At 45.9% G+C, this 18380-nt stretch overlaps 1 protein-coding gene across 3 annotated transcripts in view; it reads left to right on the plus strand.

The window, feature by feature from the left end:
- Positions 1-18380, plus strand: part of NTN3 (netrin 3) — a 253419-nt gene that overhangs the window by 70021 nt on the left and 165018 nt on the right. Inside the window, exon 1 of one of the 3 annotated variants that reach the window (XM_078663016.1) lies at positions 13682-13815. The exons of the other annotated variants lie outside the window; for them this stretch is intronic. The gene's annotated coding sequence lies outside the window, so the exon portion shown is untranslated. Of the gene's footprint in view, positions 1-13681; positions 13816-18380 lie in introns of those variants that run through there. 3 annotated transcript variants of the gene reach the window in all.

An 18380-nucleotide genomic window follows, 5' to 3' on the forward strand; every position in this document is an offset into this window, starting at 1 on the left:
CCCTGGGGCCATCTTAACAGCATTATAGGCCCCCGGGGCAAAGCAGTGCACTCGGCCCTGCCTACATAACCACTCACAGGAATAAACATTTTAATTATCTATAGAATAAACTTCTATTTATTGGTACCTCCAACAAAATCAGTGTTTTGACATAAAAAATAATGGGGCCCCTATGCTCGTGGGGCCCCTGGGCAACTGCCCAGGATGCCTATACGTTTAGACGGCTCTGGACCGAAGTGCACATTTATGAGTATAGCTTTAAAGCCAAAAGGGTCTCCTTATAAAGGTATCTCTGGTGATAGCAATGCACGCTCACAAATGTTGCTGTGATGGCAGAGGGGCACACTCACAATCGTACGTTTGATTCCAGAAGAGCACTCTTTCCTTATCCTGTGGGCTCCAATGTTGGCTATAAATGGAATATTGCTTGTAGAACAACGTGCATATAAACAATGTGAAAGTAAGAGTGCGAACCGGTAGAGTCTCCTAACTTCCAGAGATACATGTGAACTCTGCTCCGTTTCTTTACCATATAAAGTATTCGGAGCAGGCTTGCCGGCCTTTTAGTCCTGAATGCAGTAGTATCATTTCATTCACAGCTTGGGCGTGGGATGAAAGAAATCTGCAATTCCACATTTTTAAGTTGCAGCCTCAACAGAAAGGCCCGGGCAATGGCCAAAATAAACAGAACGCATCCGTACAGCGAGCCTTTCGGGGGCTCCTCCCACTCCCACGCGAAAAGCCTCCTCGTGAGTCACAAAAACGAAGGAAAGTGGACAAGTAGCCACTTTCTCGACACAACCCTGCTCTGAAGTGCGAACAGCTGCGGGCGCGTGGCCACGGCCTCCCGGGGCCTGCGGTGACGCGCGCGGACTAGGCCCTGGGCCTGTTCCCGCGGCTGAGAGACGTGCCCGCAGGGGTGGTCGCGGGCCTATGTGTGGCGCGTCGCTGTGTGGGCACTGGCAGGGGCTGGGCCCGGCCCTGTTCTACCACGTTAGGGATTTTTCCCAGGAGGCCATGTTGCTTGTCCTTGGGTTCAAGATTTATGTGTAGCGCTGTGTGGACAGTTTAATGAGGTATATTTGTGGCAGGCCTGAAACTCCCTGCAGCGCAGGTGGATTTTGCTTTCAGACGGCATAGGCTGGCTGTCCTAATGGCAATCGGGCAGTGTGAGGGCAAAGATGCTTTGGGGCCTAATGCAACCAAAGGAAGTAACCCCGGGCACTCTGTGGTGGTTAATAAAAAGATGGCCATTATTAGGGTGCAAAGGCCCCACACAGGGCACAAGTCGTAAAAAAAAATGTGTTGGGGGGGGGGAGGGGTGTAGAGACGCTGTCACCGGAAGTGACGTCAAGACAGGAAGTGACGTCACGAAAGGTGCCTGCTCCTCGCCCGAGTGAAGTCCAGCTGTTTGGCTGGGTGGGACGGCGCCCCCCCCCCTCCGGTAAAATAAGTGGGGGGAAGCCGTCCACCCGCGTGGTACCCCGACTCGAGCCCTGGCCCCACACATCCTTCAGCCCCGGAACAGCTGAACCCGTGATAGCCGCCCCCATTGTGAGATTTCCCTCGAGGCCAGTCCTTCTGAAAGTCTGGTAGGGCTGGGTAGAGTCAGTCAAATGTCTGGCCGTCCAGCATCGCACCAGACTGAACCTGTCCATTATTTTCCAGTTTACAGGAGATTCTACTAACTTAGTAGATGTACGTGCACCGAGGCACATATGCCCCTCTCTGCAAGGCGCCATCGCCAGTTTGAGGCCCAAAATGAATTGACTTTTTCTACAACACCTCTTTACAAAAAAGAGTCGTTTTTTAATGCCCTTTTAGTTGTTTTACGTTCCTACATTCTGTTGGTTATCTACGCGCTTCTATGGTGTTGAGAACGCAAACACACCTGGCGCATTAACAGAGGGTTAAATAAATTGAAGGAACAAGAAAGCTTTCAGTGGTGGTGTAGTTTGCCAGCAGGTTTTCTGTCACCCAGTGGTCTAAGGGGAGTGATTTTCCACCTACTCTGCTTCTAGCACATTGAGGCAGTGGGCAGCACTTCTTTCCCTCCTACAGTACAGATCATCGTAACAATGTCTGTTTTTTTCATCAAACATGCTTTATTATCGGCGATTGAAGAGTACACGTTCTGCCATTGAGATGCCACCATTGCACTTTCTGCTTGTTCCGGGTTTACAGTGGAAGACTGGGGTCAGATTCAGCTTGCGATGATGTGATATGGGTATTGTGCACTTGTCACTTTCTCGGTTAGGTAGCTTAGTCCTATTCAATGGGCTGTGGGTGTGTGATTTTGGTGTTAAAGTTTCGAGGCCGGAGCGATTTGCCTGTTCCTCAGGCATCTTCTAAATTGATAGGCAATCCCATTACCCAGCGGATGAAAGTGTGTGTGATTTTTCTCATGGCAAGGGTTGTCTGGTAACATAACCGTAGAATACATGTTTTGGGCCATGTTGAATGCCTGTTAGGAGTCAATGGCGGCTGACAGGGAATGGGGGTGGCGAGGCAGGGGGGAACAAAATATAAAAAATAAAAACACATCACCTCACAGACGCCGGCCATCTCCCTCCTTCTTTGCTTAAACCTGGAAAGAGGAAGCACACCGACTCCCCTAACCCAATCACAACACTGCAATGAAGCATTGTGATTGGTCTGAGCGCCGTGGTTTGGCACTCAGGTAGGCACTGGATGCCTGTGCATGTTTCCCACAAGGAGGTGTATTACAGCTAGGGGTGGGCGGAATTTGCGTAGTCGCGCTACGCAAAGCTCCGGGGAGCGGTAAAAAATCTCTTCGAGCACGCAGAAATTCTGCGAACACGCGGAATTGCTTGTTCTGCCCGTTGGCGATGCTTTTTCCTGTTTGTGAACGCTGTTTGCGTGCTCGGGGCGAAATATCTCGCAAACACACATTTTGAAAGCCCGAACAAGCAAAACATTCAGCGAAGCCGCCAAATTTGTGGCAATTCCCCGTTCTCCGCGGAATGCAAAATTACTCAAATTCCGCGAGCGGAACGGAATTTATTGCCCAGGCCTAATTACAGCCTCATAGGGGACATACAAAGTGCGCATTACTGTTTGGCTGGCCCGAGACGGCCAGCCAAACCATCATGGGTACTTAGAGTGTGTAAACCACTCCTCCTAGGCTCTGACACCAGCCCCGCTCTGCCCTAACCCAGCCCCATTGCTACAGAAAACAAAATGATAATACCCATCTTATCATTTTATTTGTCCTGCTCAGAGAGCAGTAGGGTGAGACTCCTCCACCTTAGCGGAGGAGTCGCCCTTGTTAGGAGTACAGTGGTATATTAGTGTATATCAGAAACATCTATCCCCTCTGCCATATGCTGCTTAAAGTAGGGCACATCAGTCCATAGTTGCAGGTGGTAGCATCTAAGTTTACATTAAACCACCCCCAGAAACAAGACCCCATTCCATCTAGTTCCGCTTTCTGCCCCTACCTAGGGTGACCACTTTATCCTAGTTGCCCAATCCCATTCTGGTCTTGTGGCTTCAGCTACCTATATCTTTCTCAACAAAACCCCCATTCCTCAGGGATTAGGCTACCCACACATCCCTCTAGATTTACCCTCCCATGAATGACGTAAACAGATGATCGATGTAGCAGCATCAATGGAATCCCACAAGGGGCAGAAGAGGCCTTGATTCACTACCAAAACTCTGAGTAACAGGTTGAGAAGTGTTCACAGCATGTCAGACCAGAACCATGTCACTAGTGTAAGGGTAGCTGCAAACTGACATCGCAGTGAAAACTATGGTATCCTACAGTGGAGGCTGCCACTAACAAAGGGTGGTGAGGCGGTGGGGGAATGCAGGGGTGGGGCATGGGTGCGTATTAGTAATTAATAAAAAAATAACTTACCTGAAGCCACTGGGCTCCTCCCGCATACCGTCGCTCCTGCTGTCCTCTTCCTGGTCCCAGCAGTCCCTGGGACAGACTCCCATCCAATACCTGTGCTGCAGAGCAGAGTCGGTATTGGCCTGAGTGGGCTTGTAAGACACTCCACTCAGGTCAGGGAGTTTGTGGGGCTTCTCCAGCCCGGCTGCATTCAGAAACCTAAGTGCGCATGTGTGTTTTGGTCGGCCTGTGACAGCCAGCCAAACACATATGGGCACATAGGAAGTGCACAAGCAATCCAAGCACACATGCGCACATAGGAAGTGCAAAAGCACTACTCCTCCCTTCTCCAATGCCCTGCCCCTTCCTGCACAAGCTGGCTCGGAGACGGTAAATGCAAAATAAAACGAGTGGGGCGAATCTCCTCCGCCATTGCGGAGGAGTCGCCGCTGGTATCCTATTGTCAGAAATTCAAAGTGTGGATACTTGGAAGGCAACAGTAAAAATGTATATAAACAGAAGAAGCAGGGTGTTTGGCAGAGACAGATGGAGAGAACATTGCATGCAGCAACAGTAAGGGAGGACTCAAGGTCTGCAGGAGGCTGTGGCTATGAGATCCTCTCTCAAAAGAAGGATGCGTTGTAGGCTCCGGAAGGTACTCCTAGCCAAAGACCCTGATCACTGTCCAAGTAGAGTCCAAATCAGGCTAGATCATTTCCAACCTGATAGACTGAGGTAATTTAAAGTCTAAAGAGATATAACAGAGAATTAAAGAGAAACAAATGGAGACTTCAGAATGTAGTTCAGGAATCTGCTAAAGGATGAAGGCAAAACTAAAGTGTGGAAGATTCCAACACAGTGAAGTAGGAAGCACTCGGTTTAGAAACCAGCAGAATACCACTGTTTTCTCAAAAAGGGGGAGGTATCTTGGGCTTTTCTTGCAACAGAGGCCTTCAGATAAATGACGCTAAAGCCTGATTCCCCAACAACATGTTAATTGTGAGAATCACCCTAAACCCCTCGGCTGCACTGCCGATTTTGCGGCAGTGCGGCACTTCCGCAAAACGGGCAGGGCCGCGTCGGCCAGTGGCCGACGGCAGCACCAGCGAGGTAGTGCTGCCGTCGGCCAATGGCCCGACGGCAGCATGGAAGGGGTTACTGGGAGTTCATCACCTTGCATCCTTTACCTCAACACTGACCACCATAGACTATGCAAGTCCGTGTGTCTTTTACGAGGCCTTAAGTTCAAGAAGGTAGGGTGGTTAGACAGGTAGCACACGCACCCTGATTCTTGGCCACACTTGGAAAAAATGATAGGAATGCCCTTCTACACAATTAGCTTTTCATGCACTAAACCTCTCTCCTAGCCCAAGTCCAAGGTAGCCCCGACACCCAGGAGAAATGATCATTGAGTCATTTGTGGTACCATTTTTGCTGGTCATGCACAGTAACTAAGAAAAATTTCATGCTCATGTCTCAACAGGGTCCCATGCTGAACAAATAAACAGAACCCCATACCAAACCAGCACTCTGAGAAAAACAACAATCATGCCACACCATTCTCAAATAGACCAAAAGGGAAAAATCTAGGAAAGTATTCATGGTGAAATTGTACTTTAACCCCTCCTCACATCTGAAATAGCACAAAAGAAATGCAGCGATCTGGGTGCATGTTCTGGTGCTATCGGCCCCACAGGTGTGGAACACCCTCTTAGGCATCCACGAGACTCTGAGAGTTGGCCTCTGCACTGAAGAGACTGGAGAGGGCAATCATAGCTACTCAAAGAAAAGTTAGGGGTTCTGTCACCAGATCTTAGTTTTACTTTCAGAAAAAAACAGTACTTCTCAACTAAGGGTTCACCAAGGAAGCCCTCTCCCACTGTTGTGTTACTCTGTAATGGGTTCTTACGAGGGATAAGGCTGGCCAACCTATTGTCTAATTTGTCAAATGGGACATCAGCTTCCATAGTGAAAGAACAGGAAACACAGCTTAACAAACAGCGCAATTCTGCTGGAGATGCCTTTATCAGTATTAGCAAAGGCGGGCAACATGTCATGGCTGGTTAGCGTATGCAGGTTTCTGCGATGAAGTGCCATGCCGGGCAAACCACAAAAAAAGATCTGGGGAGCACATTGAAAGTTAGTCCACAGGTAGCTTTGTAAGCAGACGAGGGAGGACAGACACTTTCAGGATTCTGCATGGTGTGTGGCTTCCAGAGAAGCAATTGGTCTTTTGTCAACATCCTCATCCTATTCATTATCTGAGATGTCTTCATATGGAAGGAGATGAACCAAAGTGAAGCATCCTTGCTGCTGATCCTAGATGGCGAGGAAGCACTATAAGGCAGTTTGTGTCAACGCGAGCCAAGAACTTGTGTTGAAGAACTGTCAGCTCATTATACAGGAGGGCCAGAGCAGTTTCAGTGTCATGGGGAGAGCAGAACCCAGATTGGACAATAAGGAAGCCCTGGAATTCCAGACAGCAGCAACACCTTCTTGGTGGCCCATCTGTTAGCAACCCTGGCAAGAAAGGACAAACTAGGCTTCCAGGGAGGTATGATAAAAGAATGTTGTGGACAAGCTATTGATTGACAAAAATATTATGTTCAAAATAGAATGTGATAAATGCTCAACCCATTTCAATTCATTATCGAAATTCTATACCCAGTAGCAAGATATTTTTGTAAACAATATTTAGGACAGAGCATTTATGTCATATGATAGTTTTGCCAACGAAATTCTGATATAGAGCCTCCTGTCTTCCATATTAAGGGGTTAGATTAGGAGAGGAGGGTTGTAGAACTTTCTCCAGGAGGAGAGTGATTATTTCTCCAAAGGATGTAAACCCCTAAGGGAAGATGTGGAACCACCAAATCTTAATTTCCAGAAATATATTTAAGATGCCCACAATGAATATTTATGAGAATTGAATATGGATTTGATGGCTTCATGAAGACGATCCATTATTTACAATTATTTGTAAGTCAGAAGGTGTGACTGGGTTTTGTTGTTGGGCGGGTTAATGAGCAATGGCCCATATACTGGGCTGTTTTAGCTTCAAAGAGGGAACAGAATTTGTCAGTAATTTAACTTAGTAACACTGCTCCGCTATCTCTGTTGGCACATCAGTACAGGTGAACACTAGTTTGTGAGTGCCTCACTTCATGTGTATTTCCAGTAGCAGCAGGTGTCATCCTGTGCTGCACGGCCTTTGGCACATAGCTCTCTTAGCCACAGGCCATCATGAAGTGGTTGTGAGACTGACACTGAGTTGTTCACAGACTTTTTGGCACTGAGGTATTTTTTTCAAGACTCCAAAGCGCTTGCAGCATTTTTATGAGGGTGCCAATTCTCCCTTTCAAATAAAACCAGGATTTCTTTTAGTCAATCGCCTTTTTCAAGAATAAACCGTATGTGCATATCCACTTTCATCCTGCATTCTATGGTCGGTCAGCCATACCGTGTCGACAGACGACAGGTTATGTTATTTATTTATCTTTTTTAAATCTGTTAGCATAATCAATGATTCAAGGTGTTTTGCTACCTCTTTCTAATGGACTGGAGCAAGTTATGGTCAGGTAAAAGGCATATTCTGAGGTAGTATTGGAGACTTTCCTTGTTTAAAGATGTCCAAGGTTTATTCTGGCCAGGCTAGTTTGAATAAATGGCTTGCTAAAGGAGGCTGGGGCTCATCTGAGGCTGATCGAGTAAAGAAACCCAGTAAATTAGAACATGTACATACTGTACCTCTGAACCACCAGCAATTTTCATGGTTGTGTGGCTGTTTGGCCAGGTCATTGTATCCACCTCCAAGCTGGATACATTTTTGTATGTATGAGATGATCTTAGTTAACCACATGGCTTAGTCTAGTATGTTAGTGTAACCTTGTGCCCCTTAAGCAGCAGCCTGTAACTGCTTTTTAGGTTTCGACCTGGCGGAAAAGCTGCGCCGCGGCGCAGCTTTTCGGCGCAGGTCGAAATCTTTTGAGTTACACTGTACACTTCAGTTCAGCCTCTCACTTCCATTGGCTACCTCCAAAAATGGAGGCTAGCCATTGAAAGTGAGATCTGCCTGTCATCGTTCGAGGCGATTCGTGGGCGTTTCGCCGATGTTTTTCTCATCCTGCCTCTTTTCTGACGTCATGTGGCTGTGGGCGTGTATTTATTTATTTTTTGTCCCGTGATGTTTTCGTCATTTTTAAAGTGCCTTTAGCCGGAGTGGTTCGCGAGAGCCGCTAAGCTTTTTTTCCTTAAACCTATCCCGCCCCCCCTCCCGCTGTCCTGTTCCCCCCGTTCCAGTGGTTTCTCTAGAACCAGCTCTGCATACTTTGTGCCATCTGTACTGCTTTTTATGTCCAGCGTGAAGTGTTTGTTTTCACTGAGTCGATAACGCAGCTGCCCGGAAGCAGCTCCACAGACTGTCAGCACAGCAACAAGAAGCAGCAGAGGAGCCCCGGAGTCACAGCGCCTCGAAGCCAGAGCCCCGGAGTAACAGCGCATCGATGCCTGAGCCCCGTAGTAACAGCCCTTGAGGCCTGAGCCCCGGAGTAACAGCGCCTCGATGCCTGAGCCCCGGAGTAACAGCGCCTCGATGCCTGAGCCCCGGAGTAACAGTGCCTCGATGCCTGCTGCGCCCCGGAGTATTAGCGTCTCGATGCCTGAGCGACGGAATAACAGCGCCTCGATCTCTCAGCCCCAGAGTAACAGTGCCTCAGTGTTTGCTCCATTCCAGGCACAGGAAGTCCCTCTAATTACCTGCAGCAAATTAATGTCTGTAAAGAGCGCCCAGTGACAGACTTCACCCAAGGAGAGTCTGCAATGCACTGAGACAAGCAGCGATTTTCTTTTCATTGTGGCAATGCTCTGTTCTACCCACGTGGTTGAATGATCTGTGTTTTCTGTGGTGGGTGAACAGCGGCGCTCAGTGTCATTATCCGTAACTGCAGCATTTCTCATACAGATCAGGGCTGCTGCTTAACTGTTTCCACACAGTGAAGCCCCCACACCTGAGAAACAGGAACGAGAGACACTGTCCCACGTCATCACACAGGAGATTGAAGTTCCCAATCTATTTAGGACTTTCCGTGGAGTGAGTAACACCTCTTTCCATTATGAACAGTCAGTGGTGCACGAGAGTGCACAGGCAGCGCTCCCACGAATAGTGTTTCCCGGCGACGGACAATTTTTTACATCACGAGTTAGTGGATAGGACTATGCATTGCATTTGCCTACGCAAAGAAACGATCTGCTCCTGCTGAGGATCACCGGTGGAAACTGATCTAGGTGGGACGCTAAGCTTTCAACTGAACCCCAAGCTTTCAACTGAACCCCCATACATCATCTCAATACCTCTTCTTCCACCGGTTTACCATCAGCGGACACAATAGATCACCTTCTGCGGCCTCCATCTTTGTACTTATTTCTATCATCATCTTTTCATATTTGCAGCTCTGTCTGCAGGGAGTCGCCCACTCGACGAGAGACGGAGCGGAAGTGTGCAGAAAAAACAACGTAGAACAGAAAAACGTGCGAGTTGAAGGTTGAGGTAACAAAGGCACACCTGATCTCTTCTCACCAGGGGCACAGGTGACAGGAGCGAGCAGCGCACACCAAGGCTTTATGATGACCAAAGAACAGAAGGGGTTATTCCTCATGATCCCAGCGCAACCTGTGGCAGCAGAGGAAAGGCAGCAGGAAAGCGGAAGGATGCTCTCCCTGCAGGTGGCGGCGCATGGGAACAAGCCCAGAGCAGAGGCGACTTGCACAAAGTGTCCCCCAGATATGGCTGGCGTACAATCCTGGGGAGTTGAGCAGCTGACGCGGTGTAAAATACGATCAAACATTCATTTCCATGCCGGCGATGAGCCTGGGTAGAACATAACATTCTGGGTAACTTTACGGCTGTAGGAGCCACTGATTGTTCACACTTGCAAAGTCTTCAAACTAACCAGCGATGGCTGAAGCCGCCACAAATCAGGGCAGCGGCCTCGTTTTTTAAAGTCACATGGAGTTCATTGAGAATAAGGGACCAGGTGACCCCTTGGCACCGCGCTGCTGGGGTGCGTAGAATTCACCGGAGGAGCCAGGGATGATGATTTAACTTCACGGTTGAATCAGCAGCAACTCCTGAAAGATGGAGACCGGCCTTGTCCGCCTCCACCACAGGTCCATAGAATCATCTGGGGACTAAAGCACAAGGCTGCGCGCCTTTTATACCCATTCACTGCTAAAGTGAATTCATTTAATCTGAAATGACTCTTAATTAGGAACATCGTCTTTTTGCTGCTACAACCCGTTCTCCAGGGATTGTGCATGAGTTTGTGAAGCGTAATGAAAAATAAACGATAATCACTTACTTGATAGACTCAAACTAATGTTTTATACAAAGGCAGGGTGGAAAAATGAAATTAAATCACATGAAGTGAAATTTAACAAATGTGAACTTCTGACTGCAGTTAATGATATTACGCGAACCTTTGGCTGATCAGCAATGCAGAGATATTGTGCACTGTACGTCTAGGGTCTTGCGAGACATTAAGCTATTGGCATTGTAAATGACAATGCCATTTATTTATCGGTTTTCAAAACCAACACATAAATAAAAAAATTGTCATTTACAATGCCAATAGCTCTAACTTTTACAAAGGCGAAACTGTTGCATTGTAAATGCTTGTTTTTACTTCCTTTGACTAGAGTCTTAGGTTTGTGATTTTTGGATTTGTGTGTCTGCTGTGGTGGGGCAATCAGTAGGATTTACAGTGGCCCAATGCCAGGCCTGGAGTTCTGTTCGTGAACTCCATGGTTTGATGGCAAGGACAATGCAACCTCGCATGTTCAGGTACGAACAGCAAAAATGTCTTCTGGCAGGGCCTGAGTGGTTTCTGCACCAGTCTTTTAAATGTGGTTTATTTAATATATTTATATGGCTTACGTGCTCTACAGAGGATGTTGGTGCGCTTCAGATAAAACCGATCAGAAAACAAAATTATTTACAACAAACAGTTAAAAAATATTGAGCAAACATGATAACTGAAGGAAAAATTATCTATTTAAAAAGAGAGACCGGTACGTGTGTCTTCGTTGAGGTAAAGGTAGAAGATGTGAGTTCGTAGATAATTCCTGAAGTTTAGAGGTTAAGTTTAAGTTTTTTGATTTATATATCGCGGCTTATCACCCGTGAGGGAATCCAAGTGCTGTCCATGGGCACTGGGAGATTGTGATTTGCCCAGAATCACAGAATGTTGCCCCAATGCCGAGACCCCTACCCGGATCCCCAGCCCCCTAGTTGACCGCTCTGGTCGTTGTGCCACATCCTCTTGGTTTGGTTTTGAACTCAAGTGGTAGAGTGTGTCATGAGAAGTGGCTCCAACAAAGAAGTGTGCTTTTCACAAGGTGTTTTGATTCAAGGCACTTTAACTGTTTGGAGATTGAGCATCTTATATTTTTAGTACAGCTAAGACGGTGACGAGCTTGGATAGATAGGACCTTATGACGGAACTTTACTGGCCTGGCGTCTACGGGCAAGGTTGAGCTTGGTGTTGGCTCCGGAATCCTCATCTGAAGCCTATATCTGTCAGTGAAGCTAATGAGTTGATCTGCAGTTTCGCTCCAGATATTATGTACGGATCTGAGTGGCTTCCTGCTGTCTCCCTCGCTTGGCAGGTCCAGGACAGAACCAGCCCATGCAACGTCTGACTGAGAGGTCTCTGCATATCTACCTATTTCTCTCGCTCCTCTCATCGCCTTTTCTATCACCAGGTCTCTTTAGGGTGTTTTGGGCCCATTCCAAGTCAAATAGGTTTAGATAGCTTTGGAGTCACCATCTCACGTAATTCCATGCTTCTCCAGGTGGAGGAATGCATCTGGTAGAATCAAATGTTTATTTTGCGCCTGCTGTAGCAAGAACTGCGACAGGAATAGATGAAAACAGGCAAAATGAGAGCTGGAAATTCCAGTTTCAACGTTGTGGACCTGGTGACCCAGACTGAGTGATAAAATGGAGTTACCATATTTATCTCCTGCCCAAGTATATCGTTGGGAGTCTATTCAGAATGTCGGCCTTCTCATTGTCTTCCATTTCTCTTCATTTTTCCTTATTCTCCAACTCTTGATCTCGCACCCGCCAGTCAGTATTCTCATCGTACAGCATTACTTTAACCCTTTGTCTCCTACTCTCATTCTTATCCCAGGCCATCTTCTCTTCTCTCCTGTGCCCCTTGCTCTCCACCTATTTTGCCTTACTTTCTAACACTTATTTCACCCCATTTCTCCCTTGTTTGTCTCATGCTCTCTCTTGGCATTTTACTTTGTCTTTTTCTTCTCTCCCCTCTTGGTCCTCCTCTTTCTCTTTCAATCCACTTATTTCAATTTTTGTCTCTCCCTGTTCTGTCTCTCATTCTCTCTCCAGCAGTCTGCAACCCAGTTTTCTTCCATTTTAGGTTTGTGTCCTCCCTCTTCCCATTTTTATCAATATTGCACTGCTTTTTGACTCACTTCATTTCATCTTATTTTTCCGCACGTGTCCATATTAATTGGTTCTTTTCCCTGCCATTCCCAATCTCTCCCCGAACTCTCCATTGTATTTTCTCTTCCCCTGTTCATGGTTTATCTTTCTCTCTATCTTTTCCTTTTTCCGTCCATCCCTTTCTTTTTTCTTCACTTTTTTCTGTATCTCTCCTCCTGGTTACCCCACCCCCTTTCCATAACTCATCATATTTTCTGTATCTCGGTCTTGTCCACCTTTATACCCACTTTATCTGTTCCCACTACGAACATTAGCTTCCTGTATCAATCTTCATCTCTTCCCCTCATTCCTATGTTCACCACTTTGCTTCAGCTCAGCATTTCTTTATTCTCCACTTTCCACATACCTTGTCTTATGGCCGCTTCTTTTCTCTTTCTCTCTCACCATCGATTCCCTATTTATTTATTCGTTTGCTTTCCCACATCGTTTTCCTCCCGACCCCTTGACTTTCACTCCTTGTTCTTTTGTCCTCAGCTCACAGCATTCTTTTTCTCTGCTGCCATCATACCTGTATGTATCTCCACCATTTCACTTCCTATTTCCCCATACTTTTTCTCCTTCTGCTTCCTGCTTTCTCTTCGTCTCTTCCCATTTTCCTGGTCACATAACCACTGTCTTCCTCTTCCCATGCATTTTCTCTACCTCTCTTCATTTCTCTCAGTTCTGTGTACACCTCAATTGTCCACCCATCACTTCCCCTTACACCTTGCTTTTGCTTCCTCTCCTTCCATTATTTCGTTTCATCTCCTCCCCCTTTTGCTTACTGTTGCTCGTCGCTACTCCTCTTCTTCCCCACCCTTTCTCACTCCAATTTGTCCATTCTCTCTCATCAATTCTCTTTTCACCCACCCCTTCTTCTTTCTCTCTGAACCCTCTGGCCTGCTTCGTCCCTCGTTTGTATTTTCCCCTCTGTCCGTCCTTCGTCGTCTTCCCATGTCCTCCCGTTCTGCCGTCCTTGCCTTCCATGCACCTCTTCTCTCCCATTCTCGTCTGCCGTGCTGCACCAGCTCTCCTTCCCCTCCTCCTCCTCCAGCCCCATCATCATCATAACTCACCCCGAGCCCTGTCAGCCTCTCCTGAGTGACTCTGGCGCTTCGGCCCTCTCAGCCCGCAGAGAAAGTAAACACGCCATAAATCAGGCCTGGAGTGTGAGCGCGGCGCGCGGGGAGTGACGGGAGGGGCGCAGGCCAACTCGCGCCAAATAAGGCAAGGAGTCCTCGGAGAGCGCAGGCACCGAGCAAGGGGACAGGAGGAGACCCCCGCCCCCTCCCAGCAGCAGCCCTTTTACCTTTAGCAACGGGGAATGGAGCGGATTCAGCACAGACTGAGCGTGAACTACCAAGAGAGAAGCCTGCTGCGTTACCTCAAGGTCATTGACAAGTGGAAGACTGACGTAGAAGCGGGCCAGTGACGTCATGTTCCGCGCCAGAGGGTATGGGGTATAAATGTTTACAGATAAGTTATTGTCCAATGGTGTTGGTCCTTATAGAGACAGTAATCTCATTTCCAAGCCAGTTATAACCCGGATACAAACACTTTTACTGCACAGCGGCCCCCTGAGGGGGATATATACCCACCATATGGATATATACCCTTCATATGGATATATACCCTTCATATGGATCCCTTCGTATGGATATACCCGTCATATGGATATATGCCCTTCATATGGATATATACCCATCATATGAATATATACCCTTCATTGGGAAGTTAATTGGCCTACGGGTATATCCCTTGCAGTGGGGACTGGCTTCAGTGACCCAGTTATAAATCTCTGTATGTGGTAGGGAAAACATCCTTTACCCCGCATGCGTTACTCTGCATGACATTACCCCGCATTTTTTACAACGCAAAATCTTTTACAGCGCAGGGCTTTACACCGCAAACTATTACAACGCATTCCCCAAAGTAAAGTCCCCGTGGAGTTAGAATAGTACATTGTTTTGCAATGGGGAATGCGTAGTATTGGATTGCGTTGTAAAGCCCTGCGTTTTAAAAGATTTTGCGGTGTAAAAACTGCAGGGTAATGGCACACAGAGTAAAAGTGTGAAGGGTAAAGTGTCCTATTCATGTGTTGGTGGCTTCACTGACCGTGAACTAAACCGTGACAGAAAGTCCAGCACTGCGCAGTAATCTCACTGGCCCATTGAGATAACTCTGCTTGAGGTCCCCAGACCACCAAAACCTGAATAGCAGGACAGTCCGAGGGTCAATCCCTTGCCAGGATTGAATAGCTTTGTTGTCAGTCTCAATATTCTGCTTCTTATTCAATGGATTTGTTTCCTATTCTTGTGTTTGTTCCACCAGAGGATCATTTGTTCTTCACCTGCAGGCAAGAGATTGTTTTGACTTGCATCCTACTTGAAAGGACTATTTTTTTTATTTTTTATTTGGTTTTCAGCAATTCAAGGTATGCATCACATGCCTCGCTTTCTTTAAGGATCCCTTCCATTTTTTTTTCCTTCTCTTTTTTTGCGTGGTCCCTGAAGCTGCGCTCCTGCTATCAGATGGCTCACTTTCCGGCTATTTTCTTACCTCCACAGTCCCCTCCCAATGCTTTCAAATGCCCCGCCTTCTGGCTCCAATTTGTTTTGTTCCTTATTTGTGAGCCGCACACTGTTATCTAGTTGCTTGCTTCTGCACCATGGCGGGCATCCCATGCAAAATGTTTGTTTTTTAAAATTTACCATAGCAAGATGGCCGTCTGCCATCTTGGAAAGATACATTAAAATTAAAGTAAAAAGATGGCCACTGGGTGGGCATTCATGACTGCCATCTTTGAATTACTTTTAATTTTGCCTCATGAGAAATTCTAGCCTGCGTATGCATGACAGGCATGTTGCAAATATTTTTCTTGAAACAAAAGAAAAATAATTCAACGATGACTGCTATGTGTGTATATAAACGGTGGATATATTTGAATGATTCTTCTTTTCCTTTATGAAAAATCAGTCTTGCGTGCAAACGGGCATCAGCAAATTAAAGGTAAAACGCACTGGCTAAGCAAATGGATATCATGGGCAAAACCCATTGGCTTTGCCAATGCTATAGTTCTTTTTGTGTGAAAGCATATTAAATATGTTAAAAAAAAAAATGGGATAGCCGAGGTACACCACCCTGGCCATGCAAGTGCACCTCTTATCAGGTGGCTGTACAGATTTGATTAGGCAAAACGCCATCACGCAGTGCAAGCTAGCCAATGGAAGAGCGGGATGGCCCTTTGCCCATGATGTATGCAGTGGATAGTCGAGGCAAAATGTTAATTACGCTTCAACAGACCAGTGGATAAAGAGGGCCAGCCAAAATACCCCCATGTATCTATGTTTATTATACTTTTGTGGAAAAAATAAAGTTGTAGTTAAGTTAATCTTAAATAAACCAACTCAGAGCAGCAGACCGTGTCTCCCACAGCCGGGAGACCATGCCCTTGATAGGGAGAGTACAGCAAGACCCGAAGAATAATTGTCTCCTGTCCTTTATCCAAACAATTCTGTCTTCTCCTTGCTAAATTTGGTTCTTCTTGAACAGGAGCACTTCTGGATCTTTCATTTCAAATAGTTTTTGTTGATCCTTTCTGTTATGTATAGTCTCTGACAGAAAGAAACTGCAATGCTATCTGTACTCTTCTACAATGTTCCACATAAACCATCTAGCCAAAAGTATACAAAGTAGTTTCCTTAACAGCGATAATAACATATAACGCTACCCGTAGAGATGAGTGTGTAGCTGTTTGTACCAGCTTTTCCATGTTTGGCCGTGCACTGTTGAGACTGTGGAATAAAAGTGGTTGAAATAACTCTCCGGGTCTTATTTATTTACAGAATGACCAAAATATTTATTAAACATTCCTACAATCCATAATTTCCAAGATTCTCCAAGCATACAAATATAACAGTTATTGCAAGAAATGACTTGCTCATGTCCTGAAATATGTCTCCCCATCACTTATGACCAAACCTGCTGGGAAGGCCAGACCGCAAAATGATTCCACCCTACAGTGTGTTCTCGTCTCTTCTCAGCCCTTGATTCAGAGAGTGCTGACTGATGGCAGCAATTAGCAGTTTTTGGCGACCCCAATAGGATACCCCAAAGGATTTGTTCTCACCTCTCCTCAACTCCTTGGGTGCTGACCAGAACTAGTAATGAGTAATTTTTGGCGGTGCATAACGGCTGAACCCCAGGGATGAGTCGTCAGCAGGCTTCACACTGAGGAGTTCATTTGTTGTTCCAGACTCAAGGCTATGGACTCATTCGTAAGGTGGGTGTTAACAGAGGGTCAGAGACTGAGAACTGGGCAAGTGGCAATTATAAACTGAGGAATGGAAGAGGAGCTGGTGGTGGTCTAGTGTAAATTTGGCTGGTGATCGGGAAATAAGGGTGTCACTTATTTTGGCAAGTGTCTGTACTTCTGGCTGTTATGTACAAGGTCGTTAAAAAGATTTTACCCTTTGGACTACGAGACACAATTACCAATCAGATCCATACACACCCCAATCATACACTGGAAACAACTCCAAAGGCGGTGCACTATTCGTATTACAAAAATGTATTTAGTACAGAACAGATAATTTAAAAAGAGATTTTTCAATCTCAAATCATAACATTTTAATATTAAAAATGAGCATCAAAAATCATCACAACAAAGATAAAAACAGTTAAAAATTCATAATCCTCAAGAAATAAAACATGAAATAGCAGCAATATCACAACAATAGAGGCTACATCATAGGGAAGGAAAAACTAAATAAGGCAGAAAAAGTTGGCCCTTGCAGTGTTAATCTGTAGAAAACTAAAGACACTGCATGAGACAAAAAATCGTCACTATGCTGTTTGTCCTGTTTCAGATTTAACAATGGAATTAGCGTTGATGCGTTTCGGTGGAGCTGTATGATTCCTTCCACCATCTTCAGGACAAGTAATAAAGAAATCCTTTCTCCTTTACTTCCTTTATCATTATCTTAATAGGGTATCTCTTTAATCAGCCCCTATACAGCTTCGTGTAAACAGTGTCCAACTTTCTGCCTACTTGATACACAGTCTTCTTCAGACTCAAAATATGGCTTCAAAAAAAGTTGGCCTCATCTATGGTCTTGGTCTCAAACAATTAAAATACATTTCTCAGTGGGCGATCTGCCTCACGCTTTGTGGATTAGATCTATCAATTTAAATGGGTTTCCCCGAAATACAACCACCCCTTCGTGGAAATAGCTCCTATGGTGGGCCTAGATGCGCCCGGTTATTGTTCAGGTGACAGGGCTCTATTGCTCCTATGTCTCCTCACACGGATAGCGTGCAGCGTCTGTGTTTCAGTTTGCCACCATGTAAAAACGAAATCTTTTACATGGCGACAAACTGAAACACAGACGCTGCCATATGGTCCTCGCTCATATATTTAGCATATGATCCTAGTCCATACATTAATTTATGCTGTCCTAATTTATACGTCAGTCGTATGGTCCTCGCTCATATTTAGCATATAGTCATAGTTCATACATTCAGTTATGCCGTCCTACTTCATACGTCAGCCGTATGGTCCTCGCTCATAAATTTAGCATGTGGTCCTAGTTCATACATTCAGTTATTGTATTGTATTGTAATTGCATTTATATAGCACTTACTACCCCTGACGAGGAGTCAAAGCCCTTTTTCAGCGAGTAGCACGCTACTCCGGAACCCACAAAGGATTAGTGTTGAATTAGTATAGTAAAATGAAAGTCATTTGAGTGGTGGATATGTTAGTCAGTCATTTGGATTCAGAAGAATAGCGGAGGTATAGAAGAGGGAAAAAGCTTTGCATTTATATAGCGCTTGTTACCCTTGATGGGGTGTTGAAGCACTTTTTTTCGGCGAGTAGCACGCTACTCCGGGACCCATAAAGGATTAGTGGTGAATTAGTATAGTGAAATATGAAAGTAATTTGAGTGGTGGATATTAGTCAGTTATTTTGATTGCGAATGAAAGCGGAGGGATATAAGAGGGAAAAAAGGTTTGCAT

Source organism: Lissotriton helveticus, chromosome 10 (genome assembly GCF_964261635.1).
Source record: "Lissotriton helveticus chromosome 10, aLisHel1.1, whole genome shotgun sequence".
NCBI lineage: Eukaryota > Metazoa > Chordata > Amphibia > Caudata > Salamandridae > Lissotriton > Lissotriton helveticus.